At 44.1% G+C, this 25000-nt stretch overlaps 1 long non-coding RNA gene across 3 annotated transcripts in view; it reads left to right on the top strand.

Moving 5' to 3' along the window:
* Window positions 1–11458, top strand: part of LOC143473543 (uncharacterized) — a 36067-nt gene extending 24609 nt beyond the window's left edge. For 2 of the 3 annotated variants that reach the window (XR_013120541.1, XR_013120543.1), the window contains 3 exons: window positions 3239–3293; window positions 6793–6893; window positions 9702–11458. This is a non-coding gene — a long non-coding RNA (uncharacterized LOC143473543). The remainder of the gene's footprint in view (window positions 1–3238; window positions 3294–6792; window positions 6894–9701) is intronic. The other variant, XR_013120542.1, reaches the window with a different exon arrangement.
* The last annotated feature ends 13542 nt before the right edge of the window (window positions 11459–25000 follow it).

The raw sequence follows: 25000 nt of genomic DNA, 5'->3' as shown, positions 1-25000 counted from the left end.
TTCGACCAATCTTTGAATAATTAATTTCAATAGATATTTCCATATGGCTCTCGTGTGATTGATCCATTGGACGGACATGGATGGCGTGTAACGCTCTTAAACACCAGGAAATCCCCTAACTCCGCGCTCCATTGTAACTGAGGCAAATGAAGGGATGCTATTGTCTCGTTTGAGGACCCCCTGCGGAGCAGCATCAGAAAGGGCGCTCGTGCTACCTCCTCCCGTTCAGGACAAGCGCGCAGAAGCACGGCCAGAAAGCGGCTGTCTGTCCCTAAAGGCCGCGGACACGATATTTTAACGGAATTGAATGATTAAACGAAAATTGGTAAATGTATCGATCGAAATTGAGTAACGGTTGAGTATTCTATGAATAATAAGCTATTGGATACATTAATAGAGTGTAATTAGTACTTTGTTCTTAATTAGCCTAGCGGTAAAAAAAAAAATCAAGATAAAAAGAGAAAGACCACACAAACACACACACACACACACACACACACACACACACACACACACACAGAGTGAGAGAGAGAGAGACAGAGAGACAGCAGACAGAGTGAGAGAGAGAGCTCTGCTGCACAGCACGGTGGGACTGTTTTTAAGTGATCACACATAGGGAAAATCAAAAGAGATTACCAGCAGGTGGCGGCAACATAACATTTCATATGCCCCACCCTCTGCCTTGCAGCGACTGCTTAAGGCTGGTTTTGACTGCTTACCTACAGCACCAGAACACTAGGTCTTGGTCATCTTTACATTTCAAAGTAATCAGTCAGTCAATTCAGTGTTTCAGAATGATGCTAAAGTCTATGCCGTGCATTCTTGAATTCTTGCTACACCCCAGCCCATGCCCTGAATAGGCCTGCCTAAAATCATTTTTGCTTATCACAGAAACGTTATTATCATATTATTATATATATCATACTTCATATTATGCAGGACAGGAGAACATTCCAGGCCATGTAGCCTACATGTGTTCATCTTTTGTGCTTATAGAAGTTGGTTTTACTAGCTCAAGAGACAATAGCATGCTTTGATGAAGATAGCGGTGAAGCTTAATATGTGGCTGTGTAATGTTCTGAGCACCAATAATGAGTGTTCTTCTTAAGAGGTCTGTACTACCTCATATGCCATATACCTCATATACTACCTCATATGCCACCTATATGTACCTCATAAGTCCTGGTCCTGGTGTATGTGCATGCAGGGTATAGCTCTAGTGGTTTTAAAAAAAATGTAGGCTACATTTGATTTGCATAATCCAGCAGTCAAAATGTAGACCTATATATATTTATATTATATATACAGAATTTTTTAAATACTTCCGAATAATAAAATGGCCAGTTAAATCTATCGTACTGCAGTTAGGTTCGATTGGTTCATTAGCATACTTTTTCACTTAGGTGTATTTAATTTTGTAGGATCTCACTCTTATTAAAGTTTATAGAAATTATGTTCAGAAAGTCATATTCACTTTCAATTCTGTGTGTGAGTGGTACAGTATTTAGTTCTAATACAGCAAACTCCCCTTGGTGCCGTGACCCAGATCGACATGTGCTAATTCCTTTTGGCCTTATATTTATATCAACTCCCTATGTCGTGAGACACAAAGGAAGCAGTAAAACCTCTTAAGGTGATACAAAGGCAGCACCGCATTCTACTTCAGCTGGACGGCCCGTTTTGAAGCAGGCCGCAGGCCCGTGGTTCAAACAATCGACCACACGAAGACAGCTGTGACAGATGGCTGCAGGAAGGACACCTCAGTTCATAACTACGGTGTGAAACACGGTCTCCAAATCCAGAAGAGGCCTCGCACCATGCATACGAGACAATACGGTGGAGTGTGGAGAAGAGTGAGCAGAGGAGTGAGTGGGGGAGTGCACAGAGAGCAGGGGGTGAGCAGGAGAGTGTGCATCGTTGTGAGCCTCGCCATCGCGGTCTTTGTTCCCGTGTGAGCTGTCATGTTTGAATTTCCCTCCCATGAATTCCCACGTCGCAGTATGTGCCGCTTATCAACACGTTTACAGACAGCGTGGTGAGTCACACGTCTATTTCAGTTCGGCGGTCCGCTGATTAGCTTGGCTTCAGCAGATATGGATTGAACATATGTGTCATCACGGTGCTCACACCGTTACGGTGTAACTTCGGTTGAAGGTTCAACTTAATTACTGAACTATGGTGTAATAACAAGCTCAACTGAGGGCCTTTTGTTTCAACACCTCTTGATGGATAGACAGCTGTTTTTTTTTTTTATTGTTAATGTCACAATGCAGGTTCTCGCGTGTCTTCTGAAGTCACTGCATGTAGAATCACTGAACATCTCACAGGGAGGCTGCAGCGTGAGAGCTCACCATATGTGGCCTAGCAGTTAGCTTTTATGTCACAATATTTTCAGGATCACGGATTTAAACAGATTGGAACAAATGAAGGTGATAATGTAAATGTCTTATGGGTTCTTTACAGCGGAGGCGATTACAAAAGCACAGTTTATACAGAATTACACAAAAGCCTCTGACTACTGCAAGCTTAATGGCATTCAAAGCCAGTTCAATTTCAGCATCACTGTCGTAAAGAGAGGATAGTGTGTCAAGGAGATTAAAGAGAGCTGAGCACAGGCTGAAAAAAATGGGGTGGGGGGGGTCAAAATAAAGAGGAAATAAGTGAAAATGTAATAATGTGCCGGCCCACCTCTTGCGCGAGTACAAGCATGGCATCTGTGTCAGAGGCTGTTAATTAACATCAGTGTGTTCCTCTCTGGCACGCAGCCTTCTGTCCTCATGCAAGGCCCAACCCAGTGTCATTGTGCAACTATGGTGTGTGTGTGTGTGTGTGAGTGTGTGTGATGGGGTGTTAGTGTGATAATCCCTTTCATTATAATTTCACTCTGGGTCTCGCTGAGTAGGGAGAGGGAGTGAGAAAGCAAGAGAGAGAGAGAGAGAGAGGGAGACAGAGGGGGGAGAGAGAGATAGAGAGAGGGAGAATAGGAAAGAGAGAAGGAGAGTGAGGGAGAAAGAGAGAAAGAGAGAGAGAGAGAGATGGGTGAGATGCGGGGTTACCACTGCAACTTATCAATATGTAATTCTCTCTTCAGTCCCTCCACCCAGCCCAGTGTAATAATGGTGTACGTAGTAATTTTGTGTGTGTGTGTGTGTGTGTGTGTTTGCGTGTGTGCGTGTGTGTGTGTGCATGTGTGTGTGTGAGTCTGCACACTTTTGTGACTGTGTATCTGTCATTTCAGAGATGGGAGAAGCCACAGACTCCAACATGGCCTCCGTCCTGCCTCAGAGTTCACGGTGAGCACTCACACTCTTCCCCACTCAGTCTCATGCTCTTCCCCACTCAGTCTCACACTCTTCCCCACTCAGTCTCACGCTCTTCCCCACTCAGTCTCACACTCTTCCCCACTCAGTCTCACGCTCTTCCCCACTCAGTCTCACGCTCTTCCCCACTCAGTCTCATGCTCTTCCCCACTCAGTCTCATGCTCTTCCCCACTCAGTCTCATGCTCTTCTTTCACTCAGTCTCACACTCTTCCCCACTCAGTCTCACGCTCTTCCCCACTCAGTCTCATGCTCTTCCCCACTCAGTCTCATGCTCTTCCCCACTCAGTCTCATGCTCTTCTTTCACTCAGTCTCACACTCTTCCCCACTCAGTCTCACGCTCTTCCCCACTCAGTCTCACGCTCTTCCCCACTCAGTCTCATGCTCTTCTTTCACTCAGTCTCATGCTCTTCCCCACTCAGTCTCATGCTCTTCCCCACTCAGTCTCACGCTCTTCCCCACTCAGTCTCACGCTCTTCTTTCACTCAGTCTCACGCTCTTCCCCACTCAGTCTCATGCTCTTCTTTCACTCAGTCTCACGCTCTTCCCCACTCAGTCTCACGCTCTTCCCCACTCAGTCTCATGCTCTTCTTTCACTCAGTCTCACGCTCTTCCCCACTCAGTCTCATGCTCTTCTTTCACTCAGTCTCACGCTCTTCCCCACTCAGTCTCATGCTCTTCCCCACTCAGTCTCACGCTCTTCCCCACTCAGTCTCACGCTCTTCTTTCACTCAGTCTCACGCTCTTCCCCACTCAGTCTCACGCTCTTCTTTTACTCTCTTCTCTGCTTGTGCATTTTCGGGTCTACTTACTTCACTGTCATGCACATGTTGTGAATGCTAAGATGCAGAAAATGCACATGCACATTAAAGCAATGTTTAGTAACATGGTTGCCTAACAGGGAATCAGAGGTTGAAGATGTCATGCTGTACAGACACATAATTAGCCTTGCAGTGGAATGTTAAAATTCTAAAGCCAGATTGTTTTTGTAATGTGAATTGTGGTTGGTTTAGAAAATAAAATTTCACCATTTAACCGTTTTTTTATTTATATTATTCACATGATCTAGTCTTACCTTTTTGTGTTTGTGCTGCTTGTTAATGTGTGTATGGGCGTGTTTATGTGTGTACATGCTTGTTTATGTGTATGTGTATATGTGTGTGTGTAGCATTTAAGCAATTAAGAAAATTTAAATAGCATTTGTAAATGTTTTTTTATGCGCAATAACAAAAATCTCAGGTTACCAATGTGTATCTCTATTAATGGAGAAGGTTAGGATTTGTGGGTAAAAGGCCTGTGGTACTAGACACGTCACAGCTGGAATATTTGATGACAAACCCCTAATAGATGGGCACTCACCGTACACTTGTTCCACTTAAGCTTTAATTTGAGGGGAAATGGAAGGATTTCTATAAACTTGCCAACATTTGTTTACATGTGCTAATTTCCCCAAATATACTGTGTTGTGTCACATAGCTGGCCACAAGCCGTGAAAGCTTTGCTAATGCTGTCTGTCAGGCACCACAGCAAGCTGAAATCAAAACAAACTGAGAGCCAATCACATCTACAAGCAAATGAGCTAGCTAGCGTGGTAGCTAGCGTAGGCCTCCCGCACTGGGCTGTTCTCCCCAGAAACAGGATTAATCCATTAACGTTCTGAGCAGCCCCAGCAGAGGTAGTGCAGGTAAAACAATGAAACAAACCAACAAACACAAACAATAGGGGAGGTGTGTTTTGTCGATGCATTTTGCATGTGGATGCGGTTTTAAATTAAAATGGTCAACGATACAGGAGATCTTAAGCAGGTTTGGTCGTGAGGAATTCATTCTTACTTATCATGAATATAGAAGTTAGAGGTATAAAAATGAACAGGTAAGGAGACACAGGTAAGGGGACGCAGGTAATGGGACACAGGTAATGGGACACAGGTAAGGGGACACAGGTAAGGGGACGCAGGTAATGGGACACAGGTAAGGGGACACAGGTAAGGGGACACAGGTAAGGCCTCATGCAGCTAGTCCAAGGCAATTACGTATGAACTATTATTTGAATTAGAATTTTTTAAAACTTGAAACCCAACTGTAAATCCTTCCAGCTGCCTTCCCTGCATGCAGCTGCTGTTGTTCCATAAACAACAAGAATCTTCTCATCTTCACCAACCAGCTCATCTCGAACCACTGGCACTCCGAATCATTTCAGTTGCTATTGATTAATCATCTCACATGCTGAGACAAAGTCAATCAGGAGTGATACATCACTTCAAAACTAGCAAACTAGGTTTTGATGAAGACTGTAGAACGGACTCCAAAACAACACCATTTGTCTGAGCTGAACGTCATGCCCAGAGATTAAATGTATTGCTGTTATTCATAGTGTCAAACTAACTTGATTGATTTAAGATTTTATAAAGCTGTCATATTTTGAGGAGTTGAGAAAAATGACTCTGTCCAACTTTCTGTTTCTCTCTCCCTCTTCCTCAATCTCATCCTCTCTTCCTCTATCTCATCTTCTCTTCCTCTACTTCTCTCTCTCTCACTCTCCTGCCCACGCAGTAACTTGCTTCATTTTTCCTATAACCGAATAGTTAAAAGTTTATAACAGTAATAACTTATAGCGGAATTTCTATCACGCCACATAAAACTGCTCAGTAAATGATGCTGTGCACTTCAAAAACCAAACCATCAAGTGACTGAATTAATCAACATGCTATTCCAGATTATTTTACATAAGACATCATCCTCAGCAAAGCAGCCAGGAGCCCTAGCTCTCACACACGCCGCTCGGTTGGAAAGACACTCTTTAAACGCTTCTTGGGGAAAATCAGGACTTGGAAGTCAGTAAATTATTTTTAATGGTCACAAAAATAATAGGCCATTTTCCAAACGATGTGCCATGCCGGCCTGCGAAGGCGCATTTGCCTCCCTGTTGATTAGATAATTTGCGGTGCAGCACACCTGGTGAGATTTGCAGAACACTAAACTCTGTGCTCCGCTATATGCATGAGAACAAACACCTCAAAGACTCGCTCCTGATGATCTTAGAATTACCATCTCCATTTAGAGTAGAATGAAGTCACCGCCCATCACATAAGCATGAGCCTGATTCAAAATGGCTGCCACGGCCTACATTTTCTTCATAGGGATTTGGGCAGAACTGGGCTAACATTAGCTGTGACCGGTTAATGTGACAGACTCAGCGTGTAACAGTGCAAACGCTCCTCCGGGAAGAAGTAACAGATGAAAGACTGAAGCCAGGCAGATGATGAACTTGTGAAGTAAAGACAAGGGCCTCCAAAAGCCAATCAGCAGACAATCGTGAGCATGCTGTAAGATTGTGGCACATCCTGCCCTGTTGTTCAAACCTGCCTTTTGCTGAACTGGACCTGCGAGGGTTAGTGTGTGGCTGAATGGTTGAAAGCTGGCCTGACCCAGAGAAACGGTTATCCATTCTTTCTTCTCCTTTTTTTTGGCAGCAGTTTTTTGGTGATGGTGGTGAAGAAAGGAGGGAAAACAGGCCGCCTAATGGAATGGGGGTCGGAACGAGGAGGGAGAGCAGAATGTGCCTTACAGCCAGGTACCTCAGCCCTGATTTTAGGGTAGGGGTCCACACAGTGTGCGAGCGTGCTGTTGCCATGGTAGCAACCAGACGACCGCCTAGTGCACTTATTCACCATGTGTAGCCCCCCCCCACCACCACCACCATCCCGCCCAATCATTAGCCAGACCTCCACCATTTCATACTATATCTGACTGAGGACCACTCTGTCTGTCAATGGAGTGGGGCTTGATTTTGGGTTTATTTTCCAAAAGCAACAAAACAAGTTTAGTACAAATGTTATGGGTGTTTGAGGTTTTTATATATTTTTTTGTTTTTGTTTTAATGTATTTTTTAACAAATTATATTTGTCTTCATGTGTTCTAAACAACTGTTTTTTAAAGTCATATTTATGGAAGGCTGATGCAGGTTATATTGCGAGTTCCTATCTAACCAGCAATGTTTACATGCTTATCTCATATAATGTTGGGCAAAAACCTGAGCTCTAGTGATGAAGACAGTGAAGGAGACAGTGAAGATGGTGAAGACAGGGAAGGAGACAGTGAAGATGGTGAAGGAGACAGTGAAGACGGTGAAGACAGTGGAGGAGACAGTGAAGACAGTGAAGGAGACAATGAAGATGGTGAAGACAGTGAAGGAGACAGTGAAGACAGTGGAGGAGACAGTGAAGACAGTGGAGGAGACAGTGAAGACAGTGGAGGAGACAGTGAAGACAGTGGAGGAGACAGTGAAGATGGTGAAGACAGTGAAAGCAACAGTTCAGAGCTGCTACAGCAGAACCTATAGTAGTCTCCTCTCTCCTACCTCACCTCTCTCTCCTCACCCTTCTGTCCCTTCACTCTGCTCCCCACACCCTTCTGTACCTTCACCCTTCTCTTCTCTCTCCCCCCTCTGCCCTCTCTTTCCTCTCCCCTCTCTCTCTCCTCTCCCCTCTCTCTACCCTCTCCTCTCTCTCTCCCCTCTCCTCTCTCTCCCCTCTCCTCTCTCTCCCCTCTCCTCTCTCCCCTCTCTCCTCTCCCTCCCCTCTCCCCTCTCTCTACCCTCTCCTCTCTCTCTCCCCTCTCCTCTCTCTCCCCTCTCTCCTCTCTCCTCTCCCCTCTCCTCTCTCTCCCCTCTCTCCTCTCTCCCCTCTCTCCCCTCTCTCTCCTCTCCTCTCTCTCCCCTCTCTCTCCTCTCTCCCCTCTCCCCTCTCTCCTCTCCCCTCTCTCCTCTCTCTCTTCTCTCCCCTCTCTCCCCCCTCTCCCCCCTCTCTTCCCTCTCTCTCCTCTCTCCCCTCCCCTCTCCCCTCTCTCTCCCCTCTCTCTCTCCTCTCCCCCTCTCTCCCCTCTCCTCTCTCTCCCCTCTCCTCTCTCTCTCCCCTCTCTTCCCTCTCTCTCCCCTCTCTCCTCTCTCTCCCCCTCTCTCCCCTCTCCTCTCTCTCCCCTCTCCTCTCTCTCTCCCCTCTCTTCCCCCTCTCTCCCCTCTCCTCTCTCTCCCCCTCTCTCCCCTCTCCTCTCTCTCTCCTCTCCCCCCTCTCTCCCCTCTCCAGGTTCTATGTGAGGTGTAAGCAGCCTCACTAAGTCAGTGGCGTCCCTGCACCACGGATCACTGCATTTCTACTGTCTCTCCTCACTGCCACTCTTCCTTTTGTATTTATAGACTCGCTTCTCCCTTAGCACAATGGCCTCCATATCAAACATTTTAAATGATGCTTGAAATACCAGTCACTTGACTTTGATGTCACAGGCAATTAAATCCAACCTTCCCCTTTCCCGGTTAATAACGGCAATCTCTCCCAGGCTACTGCCTAATTAATATGTGCGATTTGTCACTTTGCGGTGACACGTGTATTTCAGTGGGAGAGTCGTGGAGGGGACAATAGCATCAGATGGGCTGAGCTCCGTCATTAGAAAACCAGCAGTCACTCTGCTTTCTCACCGCTGATCTGAGCTGTCTGCTCTCCTGACGGATGTAGCGTGGCTTACAGTGGAATTCCACTCACAAAACACCCCATGAGTCTATGTACATGGGTATACATACACACGCAAAGACACACACATAGGTCCTCGCATGTGCCAATCTTAGTGTCCAAAAGTGGCCAGTGTATCCATTGTCTTAGTCTTATGTAGATTGTATTGTCTTTGCAAAGCAACTAAACAAACAAGAAAGAAACAAAATAAATATTTACCTTGTAGCACATTTGTTTGGGGATGCTCCATTGGCTGAGGAACACGATGTCTCATTTCAAAACTGAATTGTTTTGCAGAGCTGAAGAGACATGATTTGTTTGCATATTTTGATAAAATGAGCTACACGTATCATTATTACCCATCTGACAATAGCAGGAATAGGCGCTCCAGTGGTCTGGAGAAAGTGCTCATAACATGCCTGTCATCACTGCTTGATTTCTGTAAACATTTATGAATTAAAACGTTCTATTACGAATGAAAGCGTAAGATATTTTGTGCTGTCCTTATCATTTCTGATTATTATTTTTTTTGTCATGTTTTATTAGCATGTTGCTAAGCCATGAAGTCATTATGAGACACACGTGAATATCCATTTCTAATTTCGTTCTGTCTGTGTGTCACCATCTCTTTGACACAGACTGCAAAGCAATGAGAAAGTTGAGGACATAGGACGTCTATAAATGAAAGAGCTATACGCTTCTACATGTCCACATAATTAGCATGATCCAGACATGTGGCAGTGAGCATTTCCTCATCTTAGAAATGTGAAAGGGCATAATGTGAAAGCAATGAGTGACATTCATTGCCTGACTCTGTAATTAGAGCCCTGTTTGTGCGTGTGTGCGTGTTTGTGTGTGTGTGTGTGTGTTTGCACGAGCGTGTGCGCGTGTGAGTATGTGTGTGTTGTCAATTGCAATTTCAGCAGTCACACAGCAGGTGGGAGAGCAACACTGTGGACAAATCAGTGATGGGGAGACGTGACGAGCAGGCATCTCCGAGGCCCCTCACGTCAGCGGCTGTGAACCCCCCAAACACAGCCGCACCCAGGTAGCGCTGGAATTTCAATCACCTGCACTGTCTCTCGCGGAAGACAACACTGCTCCGTTACGACCAAGAGCGTCTCCCCCAAACCACCCTGCCACCCTGCCGCCTGCCTGACCTGGCCACATGCGGCCCTGCTCGTACATCTGCATGGCAAACGGGCCCTTCGTCTGAGTGCTCAGTATCCCTCGCGGACTTTCGCTTTTTACTGGCCGATCCGCCTAATGTAGCATGTAGCACGGTACTGTTAGCGTTATATGCCACACTGGAAGAGCCAATTAATTTGCATAATTTGGTGCCCGGCTGCCATGACTCTGAGGCAGGACGGAGGGGGGTGCCGTGGCCATCACGTCTGTGTCACCACGGTGCGTCTGATTCCGATTCATCATCTCCGCCCTTCAATTAATTACACTTATGACAAACTGGAGCCTGTGGCCACGCGGAGACACTCCTGCTCCTCCGAAACCTCTTGCTTTGGTGAGCCACCTTCACACACTCGCCCCACACGCCTCGGGCCGAATAAAATTAATATTTTGTTTCCCATCTGGAAGACTCCAGTAAAATTAATGAGGGACGGAGGCCTATAGCATGTGTGTGTGTGTGTGTGTGTGTGTCTGTGTGTGTGTGTGTAAGTGTGTGCGTGTGTGTAGATGAGGGTGTGGTTATGGGTTTTGTAAAGCACGTGGGTGGCCTCTGTATGTCTGAAACTCCCAGCACCTCCTCAAGGCTTCTGCAAATGAGCGATTACTCGGTTTTCTGATCGTGGCTTAGTGCAACGCCCTGCCACTTCCACTCCCTCCACTTCCTAACGGTCCACTCATCAATAGCCCATTGACACCTACCCAGTCTAGTTGCCCTTTCCTCTTTTCTGGGGTATCGGTGCTGGCTCACAGGAGGCAGGTTGCAACCTCCACATTAGTGCGGTGCCACTCTTGATTTATAACAGTATAGTGTATGACAGACACTATCAAGGATATCACGGGGACAGAGAGACAGATGAGATAAAGGGATATGATGAACCCAACATCTGGGCAGTTGAGCTCGTAGCTGAGGGAGGAATAGCACAGCAGCTCAAAGCACAGTCCTGCTGGAGACTCCACGTCCCTCTCCACCTGCAGGAGGAATGAGCATTCCTAGCGTGTCCTGGCAGACTGGCACAGAATTTATAGCACAGAGTCCTGGTGCTGAAAGGCACGTGCATGTGTTGCATGTGTACAGTACCTATGTCAGTGGTACACACTAAGTGGTCAGACACGAGGACAGCAGTGAACACTGTGTTGCCTTTAAAGAGCAATTGTTACTCCCTAATTAATCTCATCATTAGGTAAGCAGCAAATAATGCACATGGATTACACCCAAAGAGACCCAAATGCTATTTTCATTAACAAATGTTGTTTTTTAGCCCACGCTAACACAAATTCTGCAATATGAGTCAGTTGTAAATAAACAGAAACCATTTGCTTACTCAAATGGATTATCTTCAGAAATATAAATTTGTAGTCCATAGTCCATGACTTGTTTAACTTTTAAAAAGCATTTTTTTCAAGAAAGGAATTTTTGTTTAGAACAATTGCATGGCTTAATAGGGGGTGTCTTGTAATTACCTGTAATGTCTATATAATAAAATAATATTTAAAGTAGTTCAAAGTGATTAAGCTTGGTTTGTTAATAAAACAGTAGATAATGGAATATTTAATCATTTTCCAGAGTTTTTCATAATTAACTTTGATAAGATTTATTCAAATAGACTAACATGAGGGAAAAGAGATGACAATTTGAATATTTTAATACTTAATATATTAATTTAATTATTGACATATTTACATTATTTACACTGAAGAAATGTTTGTTTGAGGCTGCTATGATCAACCAAAGATGAGTGTATCATTAACAACATAGGCTACCAATTGGGTCCGTCAGAGGAATTTAATACTGCAACATACTACACATTGTATAAGTAACTGGTTTGACTGTGCATCCTGTGGAGTTGGATAGGGCCGTTTTGCATGTACAGGCCAAACTGAGCAGTATAGTACAATGATTGGTACATCCACGTCATTGGGCAGTTAGCGTTCTCTCTGCTGAGCTGGTCTGGTGTGAAGATCACGCTGGCTTCCCTACTGTGCTGGTCCGGCCTGATGTCATGGACAATATCCAATTGGCTGGAATAGCCTGCATGGTTATCTCACATGTTGTAACTATGTGCCAGATCAGGTGAAAAGTATTTTCAAGTCATTATTATGAGGTTTGAGCTGAACAAAGGAGCATATAGGCATGGTGCTTTCTAGAAGACTACATCGAAGGGAAGATCACACAGGTCAGTTTCTAGATGGCTAGCTACCATACTCATCACTAAACATACACTATATTGCCAAAAGTATTTGCTCACCTTCCGTGACTCTTATATGATTTTAAGTAACATCCCATTCCTAATCCATAGGGTTCAATATGACGTTGGTCCACCCTTTGCAGCTAGAAAAGCTTCAAGTCTTCTGGGAAGGATTTTCACAAGGTTTATGAGTGTGTTTATGGGGATTTTTGACTGTTCTTCCAGAAGCGCATTTGTGAGGTCACATACTGATGTTGGATGAGAAGGCCTGGCTCTCAGTCTCCGCTCTAATTCATCCCAAAGGTGTTCTGTCGGGTTGAGGTCAGGACTCTGTGTAGGCCAGTCAAGTTCATCCACACCAGACTCTGCCATCCATGTCTTTATGGACCTTGCTTTGTGCCCTGGTGTACATGTTGGAAGAGGAACAGGTCAGCTCCAAACTGTTCCCATAAAGTTGGGAGCATGGAATTGTCCAAAATGTCTTGGTATGCTGAAGCAGTCAGAGTTCCTTTCACTGGAACTAAGGGATCAAGCCCAGCTCCTTAAAAACAACCCCACACCATAATCCCCCCTCCACAAAACTTTACACTTGGCACAATGCAGTCAGACAAGTACTGTTCTCCTGTCAACTGCCAAAACCAGACTAGTCCATCAGATTGTCAAATGGAGACCTCTTCACACTATGTGCTTCAGTATCCACTGACCCCGCTCTGTCAGTTTATGCGGCCTACCACTTAGTGGCTGAGTTGCTGTCATTCCGAAACACTTACATTTTCTTATAATACAGCTGACAGTTGACTGTGGAATATTTAGGAGCAAGGAAATGTCATGACTGGATTTGTTACACAGGTGGCATCCTATCACAGTTCCACGCTGAGTTCTCTGAGCTCCTGAGAGCGGCCCATTCTTTCACAAATGTTTGTAAAAACATGCCTAGGTGCTTCATTTTATAAAACTGTGGCCATGGAAGTGATTGGAAGACCTGATTCCGATAAATTGGATGGGTGAGCAAATACTTTTAGCAGTAGCCTATAGTGAACATTGCAGGCTAACATTAGGTATAAAATTTAACCTAAATTAACCTGTAACTGGGTAAAATGTTGCTATTACATTGTATTTATAAAACAGAAGGCACACACAGTTGAATTTTGAGTATGACTGTCCAACTTTTGTCGCATAGGGAAACAGAAAAGGAAGATCTACTCAAAAAATGGAAGTGTTAGATTATGCTAAGCATCACAGTGTTTGAAATAAAGTTTTTCATTAATAGTAATAATAATTTATTATTATTATTATTATTATTATTATTATTATTATTATTATTATTATCAGTAGTAGTAATATTGTTATTATTATTTATTAGTATAACTAACTGACACTTTTAGTATGAAAATTTGGTAGCCTTAAGCAAGCTAGCTAGCTAATGTTAGAAAGTGATAATTTACATGTATTTCTAAGAGATTAAATATAAAGTTAATTTGTTTAGGTTTATTACCAATGCGATATATAATCATGCGGTGAAATCTAGTGAAATATTCAGTGATAAAAACGTCTGACTCCTACAGAGTAATTTACGATTGCTTAAGTGACGTAACATTAACCTAGCTTCCCTGCCGGGGAAAAAACTGTAGGTTAAGTCAAAGACAAGGGCCTCATTTCCCAAAACCACTGTAGTGTTACAATCGTCCTATGAGAGAGAGAGAGAGAGAGAGAGAGAGAGAGAGAGAGAGAGAGAGAGAGAGAGAGAGAGAGAGAGAGTGTGTGTTCAGGGCAATTAAATTACTGACAGTTTAAATTAATTATGTTAAAATGTACAGATACTGACCATTTTAATTATTTCTGGTAAAAGTACTCATTACTTTGTTAAAAAATCTAATTAAAGTCACCTTTGGTGTTGAGGCTTAGTATGGCATATGTTTACATAGGAACACTTAATCACATCCTGTTAGTACAAATTGGTGCCGTGTGTATTCTGTGTGGACCTGCCAAATATATACTGTTAATACTAATGTGTAATATATAGTGTGTAGTACACAAAAAACTATATCAGTGTCTGAACAAGATCTCTTATAGATGACATCAGGAGGCGTGTTCATCTGTCCAATTTTTGAATAGCTAGTTAAAAATATCAACAATGCCTTGATAATATTCTAGGATAATTCATACATTATTGGGTGGTACTTAGCATAATCTCCAAATAAATTTTAAACAGTGATATTGCCCACAAATATTACCAGTGTTAATTCAATTAGGGTTTGAATACGCTAGGTTTTGAAAACCTAGCTTGCTTTTTCACTAGTGTCACACTGAAAAATAACTTTGGGTTAAATACAAATAGCTTCCTTGGCAATTGCTTTTTTATAAGGCGTTCAAAAATAAAATATGAACATGTAAATAAAGTGATAAATACATTGTCTGAGAAAATTACTTTGTAGGAGCTAAACACTATGACATCACCTCATTTGCTAGCTCAACACTAATCAGGACTTGTCCTCAAGGGTTCCTTGGTAACTATGACATCAGGCTGGATCAAAGTATGGCCACTGTAGCAGCAAAAAACCTTAAATGACAAGATTTCTACACCAATACATATTTTCATTGCAAATTCAAAATAGCGTTTTATACATGCAGAGCTAACCCCATCTCTCATATGTGCTCTGTTCAGGAGTTGTTAAAGTCGTCAGGGTCCTGATGTAACATTAAAGATGAGTCACATCAGAACTCTTCAAACATTTTTTTGGGAGGTTAATATTGTAATCCTTTTTTTAAAATTGCAACATTAAGGATATTTAGATGAAATGTGAAAAATCTAGAAATTCAGTGGAATTCATGCTTAAAATGTATTAATCGATTTATTACTTGTGGCTGAAACAAATGATTGCAAAGTATAAAATTGTGTTTTTGGAGCATTCTACACATCACAGTAAGATAGCTGTCCTATGGAACCCAAGGCAGTTTTCTCACTAGTCATTTAGAAAACTCATTTTGTTCTTCTTGACCATACTGTAGACACTTGAATTTAAAACCAGGCACACACAGAAAGGTAGTCCAGGGAAACTTGTTTTCACTTAGTTATAATGTAGGCCTGATTTTGTTTTAGACTGTGTGTGACTCATTTAAACATGTAATAAATGTTGTGTGATTTTTATTTAACATTGCCAAGTCAGAAAAAGAAACACCATAAGGAAAATAAAATAAATAAATCAATGACTAAATGAAAAAATTAGACATACATATTTTGCATTTGATTAAAGTTGATTATTGATTTCGTGCAGGTTCCGTGGGGGCTAAAATGTTAAACAGCGTGATGAAAAGCTCTCTATATGCTAAACACCTCAGCAAGTCGAAGCTCGTAATGTTTCTGACACTTTACGCTGACCTCATTTACCCATCATGTCAGTCATAATAATTAGCCTTAAATGTTGATAAATGATGATAAATTCCCTCAGGGACACTGCTGAATATTAATGACAAGGTGTTAGGTCTTCATTTGGCTAGAGCAGGACCTCTGTTTAACACGCTGGGCTGGGTAAAATTACTTGGTTACAGCATTGGATGGAGCAGACTTGAAATGTATGTTAAACAATACAACATAGAGTTAACATGTGTCAGTCACTATGTGCATGTGCAAAGCTGACAGAAGCATAAAGTGGTTTGGCTTATGAACTGCACATTTGATCAATGGTGGAGAAAAGGAGAAAAAAAATTGTGTTTTTATTTATTCATTTGCAGTGCAAGTTGTTACATTTGTGGAGTGTGAGCTGGGGGAGGGGTGAAAAATGACAGAAAGGGAGAGAGCAGCTGGATAAATCCTCCCACTGTGCTGCCCCTGTCCTATCACACACACACGCACACACACATATATATAACGCACACTAACACACACACACACACACACACATATACACACATACACACACAGAGAGAAGAAGATGGTGGTCGTTGCTTTGAAGTATCACTTCAATTATGGGGTTTAACCCCTCTGGTTAGGCCTTGATTATTTACACAAAGCCCGTGTCTCTCTGCTGAAAGATGTCTTTTGCTTCCAGTGTGATTACAAAGGTGCAGACTGCAGCAGTGGAGTGAGTTTCACATCTCTGGCGTTCTGCGTTTGACCTGCGTCTGATAGGGTTACACTGCATCTGAAAAGACTCTCACCATCCACCTGCCCAGCCCTCCGACGTCTGCGCGGGATCCCCAGGGAATCCACAGATCCTCCTCATCTGCTTCAAAGCTTATGTGAGATTTTGGATCAAAACAGGCTGCCTCCAAATAATTCTTTGTAACGAGTGTGAAAAGAAACAAACAAAATTGAATTTCCAAATGCCTTGTCCTTTAGGTGGTGAGCTTGTAGGTTTATTTCCACGAGGTTCAAAGGTGTTCTGTGCATTTGGAGTGTGTGCGGTCATCACGTGCCGTCAGCTCAACGTGGCCCTCAGCTTTGAGAGGGAGCAGAAAGGGGCAACATGTCTCTGTAATGCCACACAGCACGCTTCAGATGCAAGATGCAGCACCTGGGAAAACATCTTTAAAACACTTCATCCATTCTATTAGTCTTTGCAAAGACTAGAATGAGAAACGTTTCCTGTATTTGTTCAGGATGCAGGGAGAACACTTCTGCTGATAACGAGACGTCTGAAACGAGATGTTTTCAATAATAAATATTAGTATTCAATGAGCATGATGAAATTACAGACTGCAGTTGTAAAATTGATCTAGCAACATACTGAATAAAGGAGACTTGTGCTCTTCGGTCTTTATTTACTCCAGTTAGAATCATAACCTCTCCTCACAGCTGGGGTGCATCTAGGCCTCCTTTTATTTTTCATAAGGAAGAGAGAGAGAGAGAGAAGGTTGTAATGGTCTCCTTTTAAACAACACATTGAAAAAAGGAAAGAAAGGAATGACCTTCTCAGTTAGCTGGAGCCACGCTAGCTCACACTGACCGACGCTGGTACAACGACTCACAGCTGAAGGGCCCGTATCCATGTCTCTCCCACCTCTCCACTCTTCCGTGCCCATATAAGTTGTATGCCGCTTCTCAGGTGGAAAAAGAATTTTTGGAGTAAAAAAATTATATATATATATATATATATATATATATATATATATATATATATATATATATATAATGTATTCAATAAATAGCAAGGCCAGCATGAGGCTTCTCCAAGTGTGCATGAAACGGCAGTTTGGAGATTGGAGTAATGGAACGGTGGAGGAGATGGAGCATGAGTGTACATTAACCATCAGGCCAGGACAGGCGTGCACCAGCCCCTCTGCTGAGAATGCTGCTATTAACTCTCCTCATATTCTTTCAATTTCAAATAACGGCCGGCGCCGTCATCAGGAAGTGTTTTCATAGTGGCGCGTGTTTTTGTGTGTGTGTGTGTGTGTAGCCGTTTTGCTGTGAATATTGTGTAGCGCGTTCGCGGCGGGTGGCCGGCTGTTTGATGGCGGCGTGTGTGTGAGGGGTTACCCCCAGGGTCACGTTTCACTGGACCTGCTTACTTTTTGCGGAAGCTGTTTTGGTCTTTGTAATAACGTTGAGGCGAGACGCCCTTTTGCTAACGTGAGCCTTAAAAGATGTGATCAGTGCCCATCAGCTGTTCACATATGCCTGAAGATTTGTTTCACGGAGCTGTTGTGGTGTGTTCCCCAAAGATCTGCTCCTGGGTGGAAGCACGCCGAGTGTTCGACGTCAATGTGCCACACGCACAACCCTGCGGTTTGATCTTTCTCTCACATGACAGATGTTTACACACATGTGACAACTACCGTGCAAAGCATGTGGCAGTCTCCACGGCAACCTGTGTGCATTTAAAGTCATGATGTCTCTGTGATAAAACAGTCACAGAAAGGCGTGTGACGTGTGCCTAATTAGCGAGTGATGCGGGACTCGGGAATATTCTCCGTCCTGGGCGGGAGGAGACGTTGAGGCCTCTCGTTAGCCACGCTGCACAAGACAGCGACTCGTCACTTTTACAAAGGTAAGTAAGTAAGTAAGTAAAATACATTTATATAGCACTTTTCACAGGCACAAGCCACAAAGTGCTTTACAACGGAAAATAAAATAAAATAAATCAAAGACACAAAAACACACACTATAAAACAGAAATAAAATACAGTGTACAAGGTCAACGGCTGCAACCTCCACCACTAACTAAACGCCTGCGTAAAAAGGAAAGTCTTTAGCTGTTTTTTAAAAGTATCTACAGTGTCAGCTGATCTTAAATGTGGAGAAAGTGTGTTCCACAGTTTTGGAGCAACCACCTTAAATGCTCGGTCTCCACGAGTCTTTAGACATGAGCGTGGCACAGACAGTAAACTCAGGTTGTTTGACCTGAGTGATCGTGATGAAGTGTAGGGGTGGAGCAGGTCAGCGACATACACAGGAGCTGTGTTGTGTAGTGCTCTGTATGTTAAAGTTAAAATCTTGAACTGGATCCTGAATTCTACAGGAAGCCAGTGTAAGGATTTTAAAATGGGTGTTATGTGAGACCGTCTGCTTGACTTGGTCAGTAACCTCGCTGCAGCGTTTTGATTTATCTGTAAACGACCACGAGCTGATACACTGAGAGATGAAAACAAGGCATTACAGTAGTCTATGCTGTGCGCATCATGGTTCGTACTCCGTCCCCCTGGGAGTGATACCACAGCCCTGGGGTAGCCCGACACCTGCACCCAACCCTAGCTCTCTGCACCACTCCCTGCATGTGGAGCAAGAGATGGAGGCTGGGGGGTGAGGGGCTCCAGGAATGCTAGGGTTGGGGTTAGGTTAGGTTAGGGTTAGGGTAGGATTAAAAGTAAAAGTTTAAAATTTGGTCTAATAACCATAAGTGCACAGGCTCACTAATCTGATAAAAATGCTTGAGGAAAGGAAACCATTGAATTATGGGGTCCCGGGAGTGGAGAGCTATGTCCAAAACCTCAGTGTGTAAGGGCCTATCAGTTAAAAATAGGTTAGGGTAAGGTAGGGGTCTGTATGGGGATTGAGGTTAGGGTTGAGTTTGGGGTTAAGGTTAGGGGTTAGGATAGGGTGGGGGTTAGGGTTGGGGTGAGGTTAGGGTTAGGGTAGGGGTTAGCGTTAAGTTAGTGTAGAGTTTGGATTAAGGTAGGGTTAGGTTTGGGTAGGGTAGGGTTAGTGTAGAGTTTGGGTTAGGTAGGGTTAGTGTGTCAGAGCAGACATCTCCAACCTACTGTATCAACTAAGGTTGGTCTTGAATTAAATGAACCTCTGAAATCCACATGCTCTCTGTAAACTGTGGCTCTGCTTCCTCAACCTTGTTGTTCTGGGATGGGGGGTGGGGGGGTGGAAATGAAGGAGTTTAAAACAATGCTGAAATAGTTACATGTACGTTTATGTTCGGAGAAGAAACAGACAAAGACTGTGACATCTGCTCTGCTTCAATAACTCACAGCGTTCTGTGTCGTTTTAATGTTTCATAAGTAAATAGTGTATTCTTTTGGAACAGGGAGAGACATTTCACTCTGCAGCTGTTGGGTTTTCAGTTTATCTTTCAGAAACAAGCCTAGCCCAGGCGCACGAGTAAAGTGCTTTTGCTCAGTCTATTAACCCTTTCTGCAGCTCTTCATGTGCTGTCGCTCGTTTCTGAGGGAGGAAGCGCGGGGAGAACCTCCCCCGTCAGCGTTTTCCACACTTCCTCATCAAGCCTGTGTGGCCGCAGCCTTCGCCACGGCGCAATGGCCCCGTCCCTCGCCACCACCGTCACTACCAAACGAGCTACAGCGCTATGAGCCACTCTCCATTAATTCTCTCAATTAGACTCATTCTCTGCTTTTGTTAACACCTTATCATTTGGGGTGTTGTTTAAAACAAAAAAAAAAGAAAAGAAAAGGAGAGGAAAAAAAAAGCCCAAAGTTGGCGTTATGAGAGACAGGCGGTCCGTTCTGCACGTCTGTGTTGTGCGACTCCATCATTTACGGCGTTTGCATTTGCGATGACTGATTATCATTACCTTTTCTTGCAAATCTGCAGCTCATTACGGCTAGGGCGCTGGCACAGGGAAGTGAGCAGAGACCATCTCTCCGGGAGAGGTGGAGAGGAGAGAGAGAGGCGATGCACTTCTGCGATTGGCTATTAAACACAACGAACAACCTCCTTTGTTAATAACATCTGTTCTTCAGGGAACCAGGCTGGATAATCACCTCACACCTTCTGTTTGGGCACTCCACTTCATGCCGGCAAGGCCATCATTTGGCAGCTGGCTAATGCCTCTGTCCCCTACAGTATACTCTTCCCATCTCTCTCACTCTCTCTCCACTACACTATACACTCCCCATCTCTCTCACTCTCTCCCCTTTACAGTATACACTCCCCATCTCTCTCACTCTCTCTCCACTACAGTATACACTCCCCATCTCTCACTCTCTCTCCACTACAGTGTACACTCCCCATCTCTCTCACTCTCTCCCCTTTACACTATACACTCCCCATCTCTCTCACTCTCTCTCCACTACAGTGTACACTCCCCATCTCTCTCACTCTCTCCTCTTTACAGTATACATTCCCCATCTCTCTCACTCTCTCCCCTTTACACTATACACTCCCCATCTCTCTCACTCTCTCCTCTTTACAGTATACATTCCCCATCTCTCTCACTCTCTCTCCACTACAGTATACACTCCCCATCTCTCTCACTCTCTCCCATTTACAATATACACTCCCCATCTCTCTCACTCTCTCCCATTTACAATATACACTCCCCATCTCTCTCACTCTCTCCCCTTTACACTATACACTCCCCATCTCTCTCACTCTCTCCCCTTTACAGTATACACTCCCCATCTCTCTCACTCTCTCTCCACTACAGTATACACTCCCCATCTCTCACTCTCTCTCCTTTACACTATACACTCCCCATCTCTCTCACTCTCTCCCCTTTACACTATACACTCCTCATCTCTCTCACTCTCACTCCACTAGACTATACACTCCCCATCTCTCTCACTCTCTCTCCACTACAGTGTACACTCCCCATCTCTTTCACTCTCTCCTCTTTACAGTATACACTCCCCATCTATCTCACTCTCTCTCCACTACAGTATACACTCCCCGTCTCTTTCACTCTCTCCTTTTTACAGTATACACTCCCCATCTCTCTCACTCTCTCCCCTTTACACTATACACATTTACATTTACATTTTATGGCATTTGGCAGACGCCCTTATCCAGAGCGACTTACATTTTAATCTAATTTTTTATACAAGTGAGCAATTGAGGGTTAAGGGCCTTGCTCAGGGGCACCTCAGTCATGGTCTCAGGTCTGGGAATCGAACCCACAACCCTCCGGTCACAACACCAGTTCCCTAACGGCCAGGCCACGACACTCCCCATCTCTTTCACTCTCTCTCCAATACAGTATACACTCCCCATCTCTCTCACTCTCTCTCCACTACAGTGTACACTCTCCATCTCTCTCACTCTCTCCCCTTTACACTATACACTCCCCATCTCTCTCACTCTCTCTCCTCTACAGTATACACTCCTCATCTCTCTCACTCTCTCCACTACAGTATACACTCCTCATCTCTCTCACTCTCTCTCCACTACAGTGTACGCTCCCCATCTCTCTCACTTTCTCCCCTTTACAGTATACACACCCTATCTCTCTCACTCTCTCCCATTTACAGTATACACTCCCCATCTCGCTCACACTCTCCCCTTTACATTATACACTCCTCATATATCTCACTCTGTTATCTGTTTGCCTCACTGGTCCCAGACCTACCTAAAGCTGGAGACTGCATGTGACATTCAGCTTAGCTGAGATGCTGGGGCAGGTGGTGTATGTGTTCGGGTCTGCACCGCTCCGCCCCAGCTACGTCAGCCTACAGTGCTGCCAGTGATGCCTGTTTACTGGGTCTTTAGTCCAGCAGTGATGATTCCAGGACCAGGCCTTCATGCTGGATTGACCAATATTTGTTTAAAACATAAAACACATATGACTAATCTCTGTTAAAGTTTGTGATTTTATGGATTGTGTGTGAGTCGCCTTCCTTTGATGCCGTATGATATGCAGTTGTGATGCAGGGGTTTGGAGGGGGGTACCCTGCACACTCAACCCCTCAATCTGCAGGAAGGGAACCATCAGGCATCTGTGTGTCCAGCAACTACAGCTCTGCCTCCTCACAGAGAGTGGAGGAGAGGGGAGAGGAGGAAGGAGAAGGCAACTGTAACTTAAAGAGCAAGTTAAACTATGTTCTCATGCAGTTATCACTTCCCGTCAGATGGGGGATGCTGGGTAGATGAAGACGTATTCATGAGTTTCAAAAAGTAAGCTACAAAATGGACACACTGCATCTTTCTCTCCAACAAGGTGGAAGATTTCATCTCCCGTTACTGCTTTGTCCTTCAAAATGGCGACCATTATATGAAGATATGTTTTTTGAGACTGTAATCACTGCCGCTATTTTGCACATAAACAGAGATGAAAAGTGTGTGTGTGTGTGTGTGTGTGTGTGTGTGTGTGAATCCCAGGGGTGACCATATGAAGGATGAATATGGTCCTCTACCAGAGGTGGAAAGAGTACTGAAAAATTGTAATTGAGTAAAAGTATCATTACTTTGCCTAAAGTCTACTCAGAGTAAAAGTAAAATTACCCATCTCAAAATTTACTCGAGTAAAAGTACAAAATTACTTCATTTAAAATGTAATTTGAGTAAAAGTTACTTACTTTTAGTTATTTAATGCATGGATGAATCATTAACCAAATTCAGCACAAGCTGTTTTAATCGATTTCAAAGTGTATTTAAGTGCACATCCACACTTGCAAAAACATCAGCTGGGCTCAGGAACATAGTTCCTCACAGCACAAGGACAGTCATAACCTGTACCATAAAGTGCAAACAATTTTCAGTCCTATTGTCCAACGGACAACACTATGATGAGAATAAAGAAATTTAAATTACAAATTATTCAAAAAAAAAAAAAAATGCACACAAAATTAAGTGTCCACAAGATGCCACAAATCAAACTAAAATGCAACTGGATTCCACTACTCACAATAAAATGCCCACAGGATCCCACATCAGAAATTTAAAAATGCTCATAGGATCCCACAATTTAAAAGTAAGTGCTCACAGGATCCAACTATTCAAAATACAGTGCCCACCGGATCCCACTGTTCACAATAAAATGCCCACAGTTTGCCACAACTCAAAATAAAATATAAAATGACCACAGGATCCCACATCTCAAAATAAAACAAAATGCGCACAGGATTCCACTATTTAAAATGCTCACAGGATCCAACTATTCAAAATACAGTGCCCACAGGATTCCACTTTTCACAATAAAATGTCCACAGGATCCCACAGATCCTGATAGATAGAAGATTTAAAGATAGAACAATCTCATCCTTTTGGAAAAAAGTGCACCAGATTACGACCTGATTATAAGACAATGGAAAGGGCGCGTGCAAGGCAAGGCCATGCAATTGGCCTTCAGTTCTGGGACTCAGAAGTTTAAATTTCTGCCTGCATTTAATTTCTCCCCATCAATATTTTTTTACTCAGTAATGTGAGGCCGTTCAAATGTAGTGAAGTAAAACTACTTGGGTCAAAATGTACTCGAGTAAAAGTAAAAATTACATATTTCAAAAACTACTCAGAAAATTACAAATTACTCATAAAAAGTACTCAATTACAGTAATGTGAGTAAATGTAATTAGTTACTTTCCACCCCTGTCCTCTACCATATGGTAGGTGGTGGGCGGGGTGTCGGGGAGACGTGTGTGATTGAAGCGTGTGAGTGACTGGGCAGAGATGCTACAGGATTAGGAATCTCTGAGTCAAAGGCAGACTGATGCTTCACAAAACCGGAAGATCTGAACTCTCGTTTATGGTAGCAGTCACATGCACCCTCCAGCACCCCACACCCCCGACAGAGGAACTGACCTGGGGTGACCCGGGGTGCTGTACTCCGCCCAGGGCTCTGGATGTGGAGTTCAGGACTTCCACACACTGTCCTTGCTCGGAGGGGGGGGGGGGCGCCCTAACCCTCCCCAACACAGGTGTGTTCAGCTGCCCCATGGCGTGACTTGGCAGTGGGAGACACTGTGGTCAAGAGCAGCAACTATGGTGCCAACGCTGAATACTGGAGAGAGGACCCAGCAACACAAGAACAGGCTGAGAGTAGAACAATAAATAAACGAATAAATCAATCATGAGATCTTTATCATACATGTGTGCATGTCTGTGAAATTACTCCTTATCTGTTGCCTTGGAGTATGCGTCTAATTGACAGCAGACATCAGTGATATAAGAAGACTAATAACCGGCCAGTGCAATTACCACATGTGCTGAACTCTAGATGAAATTGGCCCTCTCACGCCCCTACCCCCACCTACCCCCACCTAAACGCCCCTCTACCCCCACCTACCCCCACCTAAACGCACCCCTACCCCCACCTACCCCCACCTAAACGCCCCCCTACCCCCACCTACCCCCACCTAAACGCCCCCCTACCCCCACCTACCCCCACCTAAACGCCCCCCTACCCCCACCTACCCCCACCTAAACGCCCCCCTACCCCCACCTACCCCCACCTAAACGCCCCCCTACCCCCACCTACCCCCACCTAAACGCCCCCCTACCCCCACCTACCCCCACCTAAACGCCCCCCTACCCCCACCTACCCCCACCTAAACGCCCCGAATGTGCGAGGGTGTGATCGGGGTTCGAGTAATGAAAGCGTTTTGCAGGATAGAAGCATCACTTTTAATGAGCCCAGCAGGTCTTCAAGGTCGTTTCCTCTTTTCCCAGATTGTGTGTGTGTGTGTGT

Source organism: Brachyhypopomus gauderio, chromosome 13 (genome assembly GCF_052324685.1).
Source record: "Brachyhypopomus gauderio isolate BG-103 chromosome 13, BGAUD_0.2, whole genome shotgun sequence".
Lineage (NCBI taxonomy): Eukaryota > Metazoa > Chordata > Actinopteri > Gymnotiformes > Hypopomidae > Brachyhypopomus > Brachyhypopomus gauderio.
Note: the sequence above shows the minus strand (reverse complement) of the source record. Positions and strands in the feature narration are given on the sequence as shown.